Here is a 15,835-nt window from a genome sequence, read left to right as displayed (position 1 = left end):
AGAGATATTTTTGTTTGTTTTATTAAAAAATAAATTTGTCCTAAAGTACTTAAAAAAAAATGGGGCATGGGACAAATTCTAAATGCAAAAAGTAAGTGACAAAAGGTTTGTGGAAGTAAAGCCTTAAGGAGTTTTATATACAGCCAAGTTGGTCAAGTAAGCTGGTGGAAAATTAAGATTTGGCTTTCTCTCACAAAGGTAATTTTCTTAAACTTTTGGTCTGCTCTTTATGTAGAGATTAAAAGGTGTTCTTTTGAGTAAGTCTATACAAAAAACGAAACATCTATGTTTTGTTAAAATAATTTCCTCCGTTCAAAAGGACTGAGGTCTCTCTATTAAGGTTTTTGTTTTTGTATTTTGACTGTTTTAACTCTCTGTTTGCCTTTGACTGTTTCTGTTGTCAACTTGACTAAATGAATAACTAGGCATTGTTTCCTATGTTTTCAAACCAAGTGTTTTCAAATCTTTCAGTATTTTTGATAAACTTCTGCCAGAATTAAAGTCTTTTTTTTAACTTAAAAAAAATTATAAAAAGACATATGATTATGGTGTCAAAACACAATTGTATTTCGTGTTAATGTTCACAGTTCTTTAATTTCTACAAAACAAAAATATAACTCTTATGCTGATCAGCTGGTGCAAATTCATGCAGCGCACAACCCAGGCTTAGCATGATGGGTCCACAAAAAGAGTGGACACTTGGGAGAACAAACTTCACACAGGTAGGCACAACAAAGGGGAATCCTTGTCACCAATGATGATATTGCCACTATAGTACAACAATGTCAATCATGCCAACAATTAAATCATATCCAAAAGGGATTATTTCCCCCCAATACCTGGCAAATAGATTTTATTGGACCATTGCCAAATTCTTGTGGCTGTGTTTATACCTACACTGCTGTTGATACATATTCTGGTTATTTATTAGCTATGCTGGCTAAAGCAGCCACCCAACAGAGTGCCATAAAATTATTAGATACAATTAAGTTGTATTATAAAACACCAACACAAATTCAGAGTGACAACGGTTCCCACTTTACAGGTAAGTTGATTCAAAGTTATACAAAGGAAAATCATATAGAATGGATTTATCATATACCTTATTACCCCCAAGCTGCAGGCCTCGTAAAACAAATGCGTGGATTGCTTAAACAACAATTGAGAAAACTCAGTCATGGCTCATTAAAGGGGTGTCACAACCATCTAAGTACTACTCTAAATATGTTAAATAACAGGCCACTGGACCCTAATGAGACTTTCCCATCAGGTTGTTACCAGCAAAGATTATAGAAATGGCAGCCACTACCCATGAACTTATGACCTTAACCTATTAGCCATTGACTCAATCTGCTAAATTGCCTTTTCGTGCCACGGCCGAAGCGGTTGGATTGGACTTATCCACTGTTTATTCTGTTCAATTGCCCCCTAAGAAGCAATCCATAGTCCCTACTGGGATAGGAGTACAATTTCCCAAAAACACTTTTGGTTTGTTTAATGAGATGCTCTGGACTAACATCAAAAGCTGTTGATGTACTAGGAGGAGTCATTGATTCAAATTACCAAGGAAAAATAAAATTTATATTATGTAATGGTAGTGACACAGTATTAACTATAGAGTCTGAAAAATGAGTGAGACAATTATTGGTACTTCCCTCTTGACTCCAAGTGTGTCACAAGGACAACCTCCAACTAAATTAACTAAAAGAGAAATGCAAGGATTTGCATCTACAGATGGATGAAAACCTGAAGCGAAAGTGTGGGTGACACACCCACCCAATACAGCTCCCCATGCTGCAGAAGTAGTGGCCCAAGGGCCCACTGCAACACTTATAGTCATGTATCCAGGAAGTAAACAATTATATCATGTTCCTAAAAATTCTGTTTCTTTGCATAAATCGATATTCCTGCTGTGTTCGCTATGCTATGCTGCAACTCCATGTCTGCTACAGACCTACACACCAACTAATGTCTCCGTAGGACAACCTTTGACCCTGCACTGCTGGAGCAACTGCTCTATAGTGAGACCTGTAACCTGGACTATGAATGGCCGAGAAGTTTGGTCTCAGAAACATCAAGCAACTTCTCGGTATAAGCCTATATCTGATCAATTACACGAAATTAATTATATTTCTCTATTACCCTGCCTTCTGCTACCCTCCGTGATGGGAGCTCATCTGGACATCTATGAGGTAATTTGTTAGGCCTAGGTGTTACCTTACCTAATGTTATCTTGATGCTGTACATGATTTACAAGATCAAATTGATAATGTTTCATATTCTAAGGGGTTATTTGATTAGTTACCTTGGGGTTTGGGTCCTTTATTGTCAGATAGTTTTATAATTATTGTAGTCATTGGATTTTAGGTTCTTAGATGTGCCTTGTGTGCTTGTGTACAAAGTTCATTGTCTGTGCACATGGTGTCTTACTGTTAATGGAGACAGCCACGGCCGAAAATGTCTTGACGTGAGTACAGCCATGTTTGGCCACTCCGTTGACCTACAGCCACCAGCACAAAAAGAAATATAAAAGCTGCTTTCTGCATAGTGGGAACTGGCCTTTCTCCCACGGAGATAGTCGCAATGTGTAAAACTTTCAAGGCCCTTTGGGCGCCGCAGCCTGGGACACACTGGCCACCTGTGCGGGGCTGGGACAATAACCAGGGTAAACAATGCACGTACACAACTGCCAGGCTGGGACGATAGCCAGGAGGCTCAGTGCACGTACGCCACTGATAACCATTTGTGCATGGGAACACTAAATGCTTGCTCTGTAAACTCTGTAACTGCTCATATAAACTGCTGGAAACCGAGGCCTGGTGAGAGTCTCACCTGTAGAGGGGATGCCCGGCCCAGGACCTCTGATGATCGGATTCCCTCCCAGCCATGTCAATCAAAGGGACTCTCCCTGGCAGTGGGGCATGGATGTTGTGAGTAACCGATCTGAGGTGTTCTCTTTTTGGTCAACCTGGTGTTCCTCTTTCCGGTTGATTTGTGTCATTTCCCTTCAGTCGATGTGGATGTTTTCCCTTTCCAGTCAATCTGATGTTTTTCCCTCTCGTTATATGACCTATTCGAATCTGCTGCTATCTCAGCCAATGTGGATGTTTTCCCTTTCCAGTCGAGCTGATGTTTTTCCCTCTTAATATTTGACCTATTCAGGTCTGTTTGCAGACTATCGCCTTTACTATACTCTATATAATAAAATACACCTTCAGTCCATTTGTTTGGAGTGGAAAGTTTCTTTTACATCTCCGATCAAATCCCCAAACCTTTCATAACATAATTGGCACTGTGAGCAGGATTCAATTAAGGAGATGGGTTTCTTGTTCAAACAAAAGGTAACTAAAGCCAAGGTGGAAAAAATCCCAGGATGGGAGGACACTCCCTTTGCACTCTGGCTGGGGAGTGGGCTTGTAGGTCAGGATTGTGTGAATCTTGGGATGTTTGTCTGCAAGATATGAATCATTGGATGTGACGAAAGCTTTGCAGATGGTGGTAAAAAAAAGAGAGAGATGATGTTTCTTTTCTGGCACAGCGAGATTGATGTTTGTTGACTGCTTATTGTTGGGCTATAGAAGATAGGAATAAAATACAAAGGGAGAAGGTACTCTTGGAAAAAGAAGTTTCAGATTTACAGTCCTGGCTGATGTCACCCAAAATAGAAACTCTTTCCTTGCCATGAACCTGGCATTCTAGTTTTATTTGGCCCCTCTTAAGTGGCAAATAGAGAGCCTGAATATGTATCCAATAATAATTTGGTGAGCCAGCCGGGAGGCTCTTTGTCCATGGCTCGGCGGCCCTGGGCCGGGTGGGATGTCCTGGGAAACAGTACAGCAGCTGCCTGGGTGATTTGCCCCTAGGGACTGCTCCCAGTGCTTTCCATCTGACCCAGCACCACTGACCCTGGGCACATTTTCTTATGACAGGGAAACAGGCTCTAGAATTATTTGTTTGTTTGTTTGTCTGTTTGTTTTTGTTTACACTGAAAACTCCCTTCCCCTCCATCTGGGGTCCTCTCTCTTTAAGAGGCAGGGCTATCCCTACTGGTGTAGGAATAGTTGTAGGACTTTTACCCGGAATCTGTTAGATGCACCTATCTGTTCTGTTTGGGATCCCATTTGACTGTCTGTTCTGCATGTTTGTAATTTTGAAGCAGGGGGGGAATTCCATCTGTCCCCAAGAAAAGCCCTCTGGGCCACCTCTTGGCTACATGGGCTGACTTCAGCTAGGAGCCCACGTCCAAGAAGAAGATAGTTTTTTCTTGTAACACCACATGGCCACAATATTCCATAGACTGCAGAGAGAAAGTGGCCAAAACGAGGCAATTTCAGTTTACCAAAACTCATGTATTTGCTTATGCAATTGATAAAAGCCAGCTAAAAAGTTAAACAACTAGTGGGAAGCCTATTTTAATCTTTTGAGGCTTATAACTAAAATCGGGAATACTGTACTGCCTCTTTAAAAGAAAGTAATTAGACGTACCAGGGGCCGAAGCTGAGTCTGCTGCTCCCCTCCCCTCTTGTTGAGCTTCCCGCTTCAGCTCCCCCCAATTCCTGATCTGAAATTCAACAAGTGAACTTTTGAAGTAATTTAAAATTGTAACGGCTGTTATGGAAAACCTCTGTTTCAGATGAGTCCACCTTAAAAAGAGAGGATTCAAAACCTCTCACCATGAAATGCAATCTTTAATTAATGCACAAAAAGTTCTAAAAGACAAAGTTATTTCAAAAACAGCTTCCAACATTTTTTTGGTAACTTGAAGCTTTAGAGTTTTGCTAAATTAAGTTGATAAAAATGTATTGAGTCTCTGGGTCATTTCCACATAAGACAAAACATTAAAAATTGGTTACTAAGCATAAATTTGTCTGCCTTTGGTTTCTTATCTCAGAAAAACTAAAAAATGCTTGCATTTATTGATAAACATGTTTTGTATATATTGAAGAATTGTTTATGAGGAAATACACATTGCTAGAAAGTCTATCTACAAAAAAAAAAGCAAAATGTATGTTGTCCGTAAAACAAGTCTAAAGAATAGAGATATTTTTGTTTGTTTTATTAAAAAATAAATTTGTCCTAAAGTACTTAAAAAAATGGGGCATGGGACAAATTCTAAATGCAAAAAGTAAGTGACAAAAGGTTTGTGGAAGTAAAGCCTTAAGGAGTTTTATATACAGCCAAGTTGGTCAAGTAAGCTGGTGGAAAATTAAGATTTGGCTTTCTCTCACAAAGGTAATTTTCTTAAACTTTTGGTCTGCTCTTTATGTAGAGATTAAAAGGTGTTCTTTTGAGTAAGTCTATACAAAAAACGAAACATCTATGTTTTGTTAAAATAATTTCCTCCGTTCAAAAGGACTGAGGTCTCTCTATTAAGGTTTTTGTTTTTGTATTTTGACTGTTTTAACTCTCTGTTTGCCTTTGACTGTTTCTGTTGTCAACTTGACTAAATGAATAACTAGGCATTGTTTCCTATGTTTTCAAACCAAGTGTTTTCAAATCTTTCAGTATTTTTGATAAACTTCTGCCAGAATTAAAGTCTTTTTTTTAACTTAAAAAAAATTATAAAAAGACATATGATTATGGTGTCAAAACACAATTGTATTTCGTGTTAATGTTCACAGTTCTTTAATTTCTACAAAACAAAAATATAACTCTTATGCTGATCAGCTGGTGCAAATTCATGCAGCGCACAACCCAGGCTTAGCATGATGGGTCCACAAAAGAGTGGACACTTGGGAGAACAAACTTCACACAGGTAGGCACAACAAAGGGGAATCCTTGTCACCAATGATGATATTGCCACTATAGTACAACAATGTCAATCATGCCAACAATTAAATCATATCCAAAAGGGATTATTTCCCCCCAATACCTGGCAAATAGATTTTATTGGACCATTGCCAAATTCTTGTGGCTGTGTTTATACCTACACTGCTGTTGATACATATTCTGGTTATTTATTAGCTATGCTGGCTAAAGCAGCCACCCAACAGAGTGCCATAAAATTATTAGATACAATTAAGTTGTATTATAAAACACCAACACAAATTCAGAGTGACAACGGTTCCCACTTTACAGGTAAGTTGATTCAAAGTTATACAAAGGAAAATCATATAGAATGGATTTATCATATACCTTATTACCCCCAAGCTGCAGGCCTCGTAAAACAAATGCGTGGATTGCTTAAACAACAATTGAGAAAACTCAGTCATGGCTCATTAAAGGGGTGTCACAACCATCTAAGTACTACTCTAAATATGTTAAATAACAGGCCACTGGACCCTAATGAGACTTTCCCATCAGGTTGTTACCAGCAAAGATTATAGAAATGGCAGCCACTACCCATGAACTTATGACCTTAACCTATTAGCCATTGACTCAATCTGCTAAATCGCCTTTTCGTGCCACGGCCGAAGCGGTTGGATTGGACTTATCCACTGTTTATTCTGTTCAATTGCCCCCTAAGAAGCAATCCATAGTCCCTACTGGGATAGGAGTACAATTTCCCAAAAACACTTTTGGTTTGTTTAATGAGATGCTCTGGACTAACATCAAAAGCTGTTGATGTACTAGGAGGAGTCATTGATTCAAATTACCAAGGAAAAATAAAATTTATATTATGTAATGGTAGTGACACAGTATTAACTATAGAGTCTGAAAAATGAGTGAGACAATTATTGGTACTTCCCTCTTGACTCCAAGTGTGTCACAAGGACAACCTCCAACTAAATTAACTAAAAGAGAAATGCAAGGATTTGCATCTACAGATGGATGAAAACCTGGAACGAAAGTGTGGGTGACACACCCACCCAATACAGCTCCCCATGCTGCAGAAGTAGTGGCCCAAGGGCCCACTGCAACACTTATAGTCATGTATCCAGGAAGTAAACAATTATATCATGTTCCTAAAAATTCTGTTTCTTTGCATAAATCGATATTCCTGCTGTGTTCGCTATGCTATGCTGCAACTCCATGTCTGCTACAGACCTACACACCAACTAATGTCTCCGTAGGACAACCTTTGACCCTGCACTGCTGGAGCAACTGCTCTATAGTGAGACCTGTAACCTGGACTATGAATGGCCGAGAAGTTTGGTCTCAGAAACATCAAGCAACTTCTCGGTATAAGCCTATATCTGATCAATTACACGAAATTAATTATATTTCTCTATTACCCTGCCTTCTGCTACCCTCCGTGATGGGAGCTCATCTGGACATCTATGAGGTAATTTGTTAGGCCTAGGTGTTACCTTACCTAATGTTATCTTGATGCTGTACATGATTTACAAGATCAAATTGATAATGTTTCATATTCTAAGGGGTTATTTGATTAGTTACCTTGGGGTTTGGGTCCTTTATTGTCAGATAGTTTTATAATTATTGTAGTCATTGGATTTTAGGTTCTTAGATGTGCCTTGTGTGCTTGTGTACAAAGTTCATTGTCTGTGCACATGGTGTCTTACTGTTAATGGAGACAGCCACGGCCGAAAATGTCTTGACGTGAGTACAGCCATGTTTGGCCACTCCGTTGACCTACAGCCACCAGCACAAAAAGAAATATAAAAGCTGCTTTCTGCATAGTGGGAACTGGCCTTTCTCCCACGGAGATAGTCGCAATGTGTAAAACTTTCAAGGCCCTTTGGGCGCCGCAGCCTGGGACACACTGGCCACCTGTGCGGGGCTGGGACAATAACCAGGGTAAACAATGCACGTACACAACTGCCAGGCTGGGACGATAGCCAGGAGGCTCAGTGCACGTACGCCACTGATAACCATTTGTGCATGGGAACACTAAATGCTTGCTCTGTAAACTCTGTAACTGCTCATATAAACTGCTGGAAACCGAGGCCTGGTGAGAGTCTCACCTGTAGAGGGGATGCCCGGCCCAGGACCTCTGATGATCGGATTCCCTCCCAGCCATGTCAATCAAAGGGACTTTCCCTGGCAGTGGGGCATGGATGTTGTGAGTAACCGATCTGAGGTGTTCTCTTTTTGGTCAACCTGATGTTTCTCTTTCCAGTTCATTTGTGTCATTTCCCTTCAGTCGATGTGGATGTTTTCCCTTTCCAGTCGATCTGATGTTTTTCCCTCTCGTTATATGACCTATTCGAATCAGCTGCTGTCTCAGCTGATGTGAATGCTTTCCCTTTCCAGTCGAGCTGATGTTTTTCCTCTTAATATTTGACCTATTCGGATCTGTTTGCAGACTATCGCCTTTACTATCCTCTATATAATAAAATATACCTTCAGTCCATTTGTTTGGAGTGGAAAGTTTCTTTTACATCTCCGATCGAATCCCCAAACCTCTCATAACAGGCAGGTAACCAGCTTTCACTTAGAAATGAATGCCTGCGATTCAAGAATAAAGATGGGCTATTATATGGAAAATGAATAAATGTGTTACAAAAAGCATAACAAAAACTATGTGTATGAATATGGCCACCGAAAAGAAGGTACAAAGTCAGAGCAGAAAATCCTGTGAAATTCATAAGCTGTGCAAAAGGGAGTAGGGCACGAAGCCAGTGAATAGGTAGGCAGACATGGAAGCAGGTCAAGAGAGTGAGGCATCCCTGATGATGAGGGACAAAAGAGTTTCCATGAGGCACTTGTGTCCACAGAGTGACAGACTACAGAGAAGTCCAGGAGAAATAGGTGAGAAGAGAAGCTATTTAATTTGTCTTCTTGATTTATACTTCTTTTTTTATCTTTTATCTTTCTGCCCTTCTCTATAACTAAATTGTCTTTAAATTGTCACTTTTCCTGTCATAGGTTAGGTACAGAGCCAGCCTGTAGTTATGATTTACATACCTGATGTCAAAATCCATAATACTTGAATAAAAACTATGCTTTGTGAACGCTATTATATATTATTAGAATGAATTTACTAATACCCTTGTTCAACAAATGTTAATATATTACAATTACATTTCTGTGCACTAGAGGCATAATGACAAGAAAGCCAATTTCCTCCCTTCATGGAGCTTATGTTGCAGTTGGAAATATAGAAAATAACATAGAAATATAAGAAGATAATTTTAGATGATAGTAGTAAGTGCTATGAAGGAAATAAAGCTGCAAAAGGGTCTAGAATGTAGTAGATTTAATTGATGGAAGCAATTTTTCATCCGTCTCTGAAACAGTCCCTTTGCCTATGATTAAGGATTTTTTTCAATAAGAAGTAAAGTATATTTCCCCTTCTATTGCTTCTGAATAAGAAATTGGGCACTTAACTGGCATTAGTGAGTGAGATGTCTGCAGACACTTTTTAAAGTGCTTATGTTTGGATTTTTCTATATCACTTCTGCATCTTTATAAAAACACATGCCTGAAGAACAAAGTTGGAGGACACCTCCTCCTCAATTTTAAATTGTACTGTAAATCTACCATAAACAAGACAGCATGGGTGTTGGTAAAATTATAGACTTGTAGATCAATGTAATAGAATAGAGAGCCCAGAAATAGGTCCACATAAAGATAGATGATCTTTGAAAAAGGAGCAACACAATCCAGTGGAGAACAAATGATCTTTTCAACAAATGATGCTGGAAGAATTGGACTTTCATGAGTAGAAAACTCAACCCAGAAACAGACCTTACGCCTTTCACAAATATTAACTCCAAATAGATTATAGATCTAAACAAAAAATGAAAAACCATAAAACTTCTGGAAGAAAAATTAGGAAAAATGCTCTGTGGCCTTGGGTTTGATGACGAGTTTTTAGATACACCAGCAAAAACATGATCCATGAAAGAAAAAAAAATTGATGGTATATTTTATTTTTGTAGCTACAAAACAATGAAAATGTATGAATGAATTTTAAACGCATATTGCTATGTAAAAAAAGCTAGTCTGAAAAGGCTATGCATTGTGTGATTCCAATTATATTAAACTCTGTAAAAGACAAAACTATAGAGAGGGTAAGAGATAAGTGACTCCTAGGGGCTCAGAGGGAGAGGAATATGGTTGAACAGGTGAAACACAGGGAAATTTTGGGGGGAGGTTAAACTATTCTGCACGATATTGTAATGGGTGAAGACATGGGTGCTACCCCTTTGTCAAAACATATAGAACTTTCAGCACAAAGAGTGAACCTTAATGCACACAAGTTTTTAAAAAATCATTTAAGACATTGGGGGATCACAGCATGAAATGCAGAATATAAGAAAACAATCTAGCATGAAACAATGTCGCTGACGGGGTTGGGGTAAAAATTGCTGAGCTAAGTGATTTTGGAAATAAATGGAGTCGTTAAGACTAAAGGCAAGAGGAACTGCGCAGAAGAACTGTGCCCTAGTTGATGAAGTTCTTTCCCTCAGGGGCACAATTTAAAAATTATGACACTGAGATTGGACTATGAAGTAAACAGATGGAAGATGGTGGGAATCAAGTTTCTTATTGTTGGTGTGAGAATTTACAGGAAAGGAATCTGGAATGATCCGGAGAGTAACAGATTAGAGTTATAGACATCAGAATGAATCCATGTTTTGATTAATGCCTTTGTAAATAGCTATGTATAGAGATATTTATAGATATATGTATATACACGGGTCACTATAAACACATATTTTCCCTGGGTAAGCTACAAACAATGACATCCCAAGAGCAATAACTACACATAGTGGCTAAATATTGATTTCTAAAGCCATCCTCCAATAAGAGTACCAGGGCTTCCCAGAGAAAATCTGAAAGGAAATGTATAAGAGAATCTTATAGTGCCAAAAAGTAACAAAGTGCTCAAAAAAAAATCACAATAATTGAGGATGTCAAAAGTATATAGGAACCGTATGAAAGGAGCTTCTAATTGCCAAAGCTGAAACAATTTGGACAACAAAAGAAATACAATAGTTTTGCGTTGTAACCCAAAGTATAAAATAAATATCAAAAAATCCATAATGGTATCAGTAAATGATTGAATACATAAAATAATTGGGGGAAGATAAACAAAACTCCTCTGCAAGAGAATTCTAAATAACTTATGTGGATACTCTGCCTTCAAGGAGGTAGACTAGCTAACTCCTCACTCCTTAAGTGTCTGCTGCACATAGTGACTTCTTTCTCAAAGTACAGATGGAAGAGGGAACAAAAGGATTTCTCCTTTACTGTGGAGAAGTCTGACAAACACTATCTCAACAATGTGATTAAGGTCTACAACAAAAGTGGTAAGTCGCGCTCATAGCATGTACTCTTGATATTATGAGATGAAAATGACATTTACCTCCTCGGTCTTCCTCTCAAAAACATATAACCCCAGTCTAAAGATGAGAAAAACATCAGGCAAATTCCACTTTAGAGGCATTCTGGAAAATGTCTAACCAGTGCTTCTTGAAACTGTCCAGGTCATCACAAGGAAAATCTGAGAAACCGTCACAGACAGAAGAAGCCTAAAGAGACATAGTGACTAAATGCAATGAGATATTTTGGATAGAATCCTGGAATAGAAAAAGGACATGAACTGAAAAATAAGAAAAATGAATAAAGTGTAGACTTTAGTTAAGAATAACATAGCGGGCCGGCTCCGTGGCTTAGCGGTTAAGTGCGTGCGCTCTGATGCTGGCGGCCCGGGTTCGGATCCCGGGCAAGCCCCAAGGCGCCACTTCTCCGTCCAACGCGAGGCCGAGTCCCACGTGCAGCAACTAGAAGGATGTGAACCTATGACATACAACTATCTACTGGGGCTTTGGGGGGAAAAAATGAATAAATAAAAATCTTAAAAAAAAAAAAAAGAATAACATAGCAATATTGGTTCATTAATTGTGACACGTGTGGCAGACGAATGTGTTAACAATGGGGAAACTGGTTGTGGAGTGCATGGGAGCTCTCTGAATCTCACACGTTCCATTATACAGCTGAGAGCCAGCCTTCCTGACATTATCCACAATGAGTGTACACAACTGCTTCCACAGAATCAAATTCCCTCCCTTCTCGCTCTCTCTCTATGAAGACGCTAATTCCCGAGGTGCTTATTACTTCTGGAGAGACAGCAGGGCTGAGCTGGTGGGAGATGAATTTTGGAAGAAGGGAGCTGGAGTTTAAATGCTGACACTCACTACTTACTGGTTATTTAATGTGGGCAACTTCCTAACCTTTCTATCCCTCAAATCCCACTTCTGTAGATGAGGATAATGACAGAAACCTCCTCATATGATTGTTATGAGAATTAAATTAATAAATATTTGTAAGCACTTAGAATACATAATAAGTATATAAATATCTGATAAATAAAATGAATATGGTTTCTAGTTTTCTTTTACTTGCTATTGATGAATCATAAAAGGAGTCAAAGTAAGCAATCTAGAAAGCTTCAGCCTTGGCAGGGATAGTAGATTCCAACAGGAATAGCAAACATGTCTTCAAAGCTACAAAGCCACCAGCTCCCAGGATTTTGATTATTTAAATTGTTCAGGGCCTCAGTAAACCTGGTATAAACCAGCTAGGGGATCCTGGGAGTTGGAATATTACAGAAAGAGTAAGTCAAGGTGATAATTGGAATTATAGATAATGTTCCATATTGTGATAGATTTGTTCCTATTCCTAAAAGAAGCATTCGCTTGCATTAATTCTTGCACTAAAGTCATAAAAACACATATTAAGAGAACATGATTTCAGAGTGTTAAACCAACAAAAGACTCAGAGAGCCAAGAGATTTTATTAGTTTGATTGTTTTAAATAAAGTTAACTAAAAAAATGCAAAATCCTAGTACAAATTTTTCTGATGTTTATAGATTATACTATCCTACAACTCGCCTTCTTTTATAAACAAAACTTCAAACACAAGTAAAATCTTAACTGAAAATAAAAGCATAATAGGTCCAGAGAAAACATAAATCATAATATATGGTGTGACCTGGGATGTGGATATAAGGATGCAAGGGGAGGGCAGCGCAAAATTGCATTGATAATAAGGTCATAATATTCAAGGTACTTGCCGTGGCTGAGTTGTAAATTTAGTTCCAACCTTCCTTGAAACCAAGTGTAAGGTAAAGCACAGCCTGTTTTACAAGTCTCATGATCAAGATATAGAAAAGATACCAGAGACATAGAAGCAGCAAAGTATTCCAAGCAACAAGCTCTAAAACAAAATTCTCACAAACCAAGGTCATAATTCAACTTAAGAAGTCAGTTATTCCAGGAACCAAGACAATGTATGCAAATTCATGGTTCTTCTTAAGCCAAGGATAAAGCTGCAGTTTTAATGGTTTTCCTCCCAAGGCACACGAGGTGGGAGGAATAGTCAGAAGCGTTTCTTTTTTCCCATTCTGTGCACTCACTTTCACTCCCTCTCATTCACACTGGAGAGCGGGCTGAGATACAGGCAAGGGGGCCACGTCTATACTCTGATACGAGAGACTGGAACGTTCCCTTCACCACTGTATTCTTAACAGCTAGCGTTGTCCGACACATAATAGATGTTTCTGTATAAATAAACAATTTAAAATGATGTTTAAAACTTCAATCTTAAGTAATATTGGGCTAAACTGAGGGGTTGTAGGGGCAAGCATGGACCTCTGAGTGTTGCCTAAATTCTCAGGCAGTTTATCCAATGACAAAACATGATGGGGAAATAAGAGGCAACAAAAGGTAAGAATCAGGATATTCATGCCCTGTGGCACTGCCTCCTGCTTGGAGGGACAGATGGGGACAGTACTACGGCAGGCAAGATCCACAAGATCAAGTGGATCTGGTTCTCCAAACATGTAGTTGAAAACGGATCCAGGGAATCTTGGTTCACAAAATCATGCTGGCCCTTGCAAAGTCATAATAAAGAACATGGGATTTTCCCAAGATTTTGGGGACTTTCGGGTGTCACATCTATTAGGAACTTTGGTCCTAGCAGCATGACTAAGAGACCTTGAGAGGCAAAGCAGTGAGCACAGGATGTGCAATGGATTTGTAATTGGCAAAAGTGAACCAAGGTCAGAAAATTTTAGCAGAAACCTCCATTCACAAAAGGTTGTTATTTTGACTATTATTAAAAATAAGTAACTTGTCAGTCACCTTGGGACCAGTAACAAATGTGTTTCAGTGTAATGATTAGAACTATGAGTAGTGGTCTCCAAACTGGGTTGTAGTCACCCTAGAGGTACATAAGATGGGTTGTGGAAAGAAAATATTAGACCTTCTCCTCCTTCTCTGTGTCCTCCTCCTCTCTCTCTGTGTATACATATTATATGTATATATATATATATATATATATATACACATATATATGTTTATAATGTAGTAGTATAGCAATAATAGTAATAATATATTAATATCCCTCACTGAGTGTTTAATATATGCCCAATATCATTGTAAGCACTTATATATTAATTCAGTCCTCACAATGACCGTATGGAGTAGGTACTGTGATTACCCATATCTTAGGATGAGGTTAACTGTGGCATCTATTGATAAAATAACCTCCTTAGGAGCACAAAGCTAGAAAATGGCAGAGCCGAGAAGCAAATCTAAGCAGTCCAGCTCCAGAGCTGGTGTTTCTGACTACTACAGAAGTTCGGGGATATAATGCATAATTAGTAAATATGAACACAGTGAGGGGTATGGGCTCAAGAAATTTAATCAGAATGATTGTTTTTAAATATTGAAGATCATTCAGACTACTATCTTAATGTGCTTAAGATTATTCATCTGATGAGGCTAATGAATTAATGAAATGGGAGTACTTAGTAGTTAGCAGAACAACACTAGGATTGAATTGCTCTTGTGCACGATTCAGCTCCTTTGTCAGTATTTATTAAGCACATGCATTCTGTTCTGTAGCAGTGATCTACATGTTGTAGTTAATACTTGAAATATATAACACACATGTACAGACCATCTCTGCTTGCCACCTTACCATATTTTAAAGGAGGTGGTAAGTCAACAATCCCTACGCACACACATGCACACACACATACACACACACAATAAAACATTAAAATTAAGATTAACTTTGACCCTCAGGTTTTTTGTTGCAACATCTGGTCCTATCAATGATAATGTCTTGTGATTAACATTGAGAGAATTGGCCTTGAATCACTAACATATGTGTAAGGAGCCTATTTAGTTTCTAAATTATGCAGAAACAGCTTAGCATAACATCTGGTTAGTGTGCTATTAAAAGTGAATTTCATTTTAATAGATTAAAGCTATATAAGCCTGCTTTGGGAGAAAGAGCAGATAAATTGATTTTTCTCAAATGTAAGAATTAAATGTAACACAAATTTTTGTAAATGCGATCATTTTTATTAAAGTAGACGGTGTATATATATGTGATGTTTTTGGAAATATAATCTAAATAATCTAAAAATATCTAAAAATATCCCAATATCTAAATATCTAATATCTAAAATAATGAGTATTTTCTTACAATATCTTCTGTATCGATTTCCTTTTTTCTTTGAAGAGAACATAGTTTTCTTTCTGTTGGTTTTCTGTCTTTATTTTTGGTGTGTGTTGTGGAGGAATGGAGGGATCTGCCCGACCTCTTTTTTCAATGATGGATTTTGGATGAGACTGCCTCCTTTACAGCAGTGGCCTATGATTTCTTAAATCAGTCAGTCTCATCTTCCCATGAGAATTCTCCAATTTTCTGTGGTATTATAGTTGATTAATTTGAAATACTTTGTGGATGATTAATTTGAGACTGTGAAGATACCACTTATGCCCCCTTTTTCTTTTAACTGGGTGGTGGGAGTCTATGGATAGACTTACGGAGAATATTATGTGAGTATAAAGACGAGTACATTTTCCTCTGGAGAAGATTTGTGGCTTTCATGAGATTCTCAAAAGGATCGAGCGTTAGGAAAAGAAATACAAGTAAGAGTAATGTTTTCAGTCACCTACTGAATTTCTT

This window comes from Ceratotherium simum, chromosome 7 (genome assembly GCF_057802395.1).
Source record: "Ceratotherium simum simum isolate JZ-2026a chromosome 7, ASM5780239v1, whole genome shotgun sequence".
NCBI classification, from domain to species: domain Eukaryota; kingdom Metazoa; phylum Chordata; class Mammalia; order Perissodactyla; family Rhinocerotidae; genus Ceratotherium; species Ceratotherium simum.
Note: the sequence above shows the minus strand (reverse complement) of the source record.